Raw genomic sequence first — 2,672 nt, forward strand, 5'->3', positions numbered from 1 at the left:
CTTTAAACATCTACAGTAACCCCATTTGCACCTGAAAAAATCTCAAGTTCAGACCCCACACTTTCCAGCCTGATTTCCTAACACATCTTTGTACCAATGTTCCACCCAGGTTAAGTCAAATATATCCTAACCATTAATAAATATAAGATATTCTTTCAGACCTTTGCTTATACTAGACTCCGAATAGAATGTAATTTCACTATTTTCTATGCGTCCAAAATAATCTGTATTTTAATAGTATATTCGTATGCTACCACCTTTAAAATAGTTTCCATTACTCATTTCTGCTCTAAATTACTAGTGCCTTCCTCGATATCACTACATTAGAGTGTTCCTTTTAATTCAACATATTTTTTCAAACATCCTTGCTCTTTCTTAAATTGTTTTCATGTCTGATTTTCCCTATAACATTAGAAGCTCTTTATGTTCAACTTGGGTAACATATCTCCTCTCTGTTTGAGTTCAGGCTCAAACAAGGCTTAACAATAATGAAAGCTGAGTCGAATTGAATTAAACACATAATGTTATACTGTTGGAATTCAGATTCAGATCTGCATGTATTTGGTACAACAACTAATACAATTGTTGTTATTGTGTTGAAGAAAAATGCAGTATTAAAAACTTAACCAATAGAGGGTGGGTCATGGTGGCTCAGCAGGCAGATTTCTCACCTACCATGCCAGAAAACGGGTGCCTGCCCATGCAAAAAAAAAAAAAAAAAACTTAACCAATAAAAAACTATAGAAGAATATGCTAAAGTCTTCACTATTGAAAAGAAGTAACCAGCAATATTTTAATTTATTTTCTTCTGGTATATTTTTGTGTAATATTATTCTTTTATGGAGGTGGTCACTTCCTAAACACTTTTTCTTCATTTGCACGTATTAATTTAATAGAAGCATTCTGGTCATGACAAATGTTTTTTAAACATGATTTTAAATAAATATTTTAAATTTTAAAAAATTAACCAATAATTAACCAAATCTCTTAATGGTGGCATATATTAGGCATTTAGTCTTTTTGGTCTTTCCACATAATAAATGTAAACTTTAAAAGGCTGAGCCCACCTTATGATGAATTTGAGCTCATGGATGCATTCCAAGGATTCTCAGTCCATTGATTAAAGTTCTGAAGAATGATATGGATTTGTACTGAACTGAAACAGCAGGTTTATACACTATATTGCACAGACTGACTTCCTAAATTGCTTTTCTAGAATGTTCTCTTTTACTCAAAAATATGCCCACACAGAGCCATTAGAACTCCATTTTGCTTTCCAAGTGGTTGCCTCAGTGCTGTCCTGCTCTCCCCAGTATGCTGTCCATGTTGGTTCCCTCATTCTCTCCTTCCAGAGAAAGGAATTTCTGATATTGAGTGTATTCTTCAAAGTGGAAGCTCCACTAGAATGCTAGTGAACAAAATTATCCATTATATCAAAGAAGTAATATTTTTGTTAAACATCTTCGTATCTAACGCTTTCTCTAACTTTCAGACTTTTCCATGGTTAAAGATAAATCTATGAATATCTTTAAAGCTTCGGATAGCTACTTCTATCTTTTCAAAAGCTTTAGACCAGTGTATACCTTCACCAGGATTGCAGGGGGAATGGAGCTTATCTTGGCTCTAAGGAAAAGGGATCTGCATTATAAACTGTATTACAAACTGTATAAACTGTATATCTCTGCATTATAAACATTCCAAAGCAGGCAACCAGTGGAAAGTATAGCCAGGGTAGCTCTCCCGGCATGCTATAATTACATTTGAGTAGAAAGCGACCAGATAAGAGCAATGCAGTAGGAATTCGGAAAGGATTGGACAGGAGTCATTGCCAATATGTAGGTTAGGTTTCCATGGCCATTAAAAGAAAGTCCAGACCAGACGAGCTGGAGAGGCATTCAACAAAGGGCACCAATAGAAAGCATGCAATGGGCAGCCAAAGGAGAGTAAATTGTCTTTAGCAATCAAGTTGATTTGTGGCTTAATGTAGCTTTCTATATGGCTTTCATCAAACTGTTCATAAAATTCATGGCTGCAGCTCACCTCCATTATCATGCTCTTGGCCAGGCTTCCGGAAACTCCTTTTGAGGGTGACCTCTACAGGGTCACCCTGCAAAGTGGGAAGGCAGATGCACTCTGGCTTGTGTGGCAGCTTTTGGGAGAAAAAGGCTTCCAAGTGGGAAGTGGGACACAAGATGGTCCCCTATAACTACACTGTATTTTTTGAAATTTTTATGATTACATACTTAACTCTTTTTGAAATGCTGTAACAGGCCTGATGGAACCATAAGTTAGTTTCTGCTAATGAAATCCCAGGAATCCGTCCTCTCCTTGAGACTTGCCAATATGTCTCCCTTTCTCCAGTTTTGCTTCCTTCCTGTTTCATCCTCCATATAATTGCCAGAGCGCACTTCCTAAAACACAGATTTCATCCTGCCACACCTTTCCTTGCAATCCATCATTTACAACAGTGTTTAAAATATTTGGTATTACTCTTTTTAAAATTGTTTTTGGGGCATATGTAATACATGCAGACAAAGCTCTTTATAAATTAGACATTAACTGCTTTCTACAAATACATACCAGCATGCACACTCCTATAGGTGTGTGGGTAGATACATACATGCAAACATACATAATCCACGTAAATAGAAATTAAAGAGGAAAGACATTAA

This window comes from Tamandua tetradactyla, chromosome 3 (assembly GCF_023851605.1).
Source record: "Tamandua tetradactyla isolate mTamTet1 chromosome 3, mTamTet1.pri, whole genome shotgun sequence".
Taxonomy (NCBI): Eukaryota; Metazoa; Chordata; class Mammalia; order Pilosa; family Myrmecophagidae; genus Tamandua; species Tamandua tetradactyla.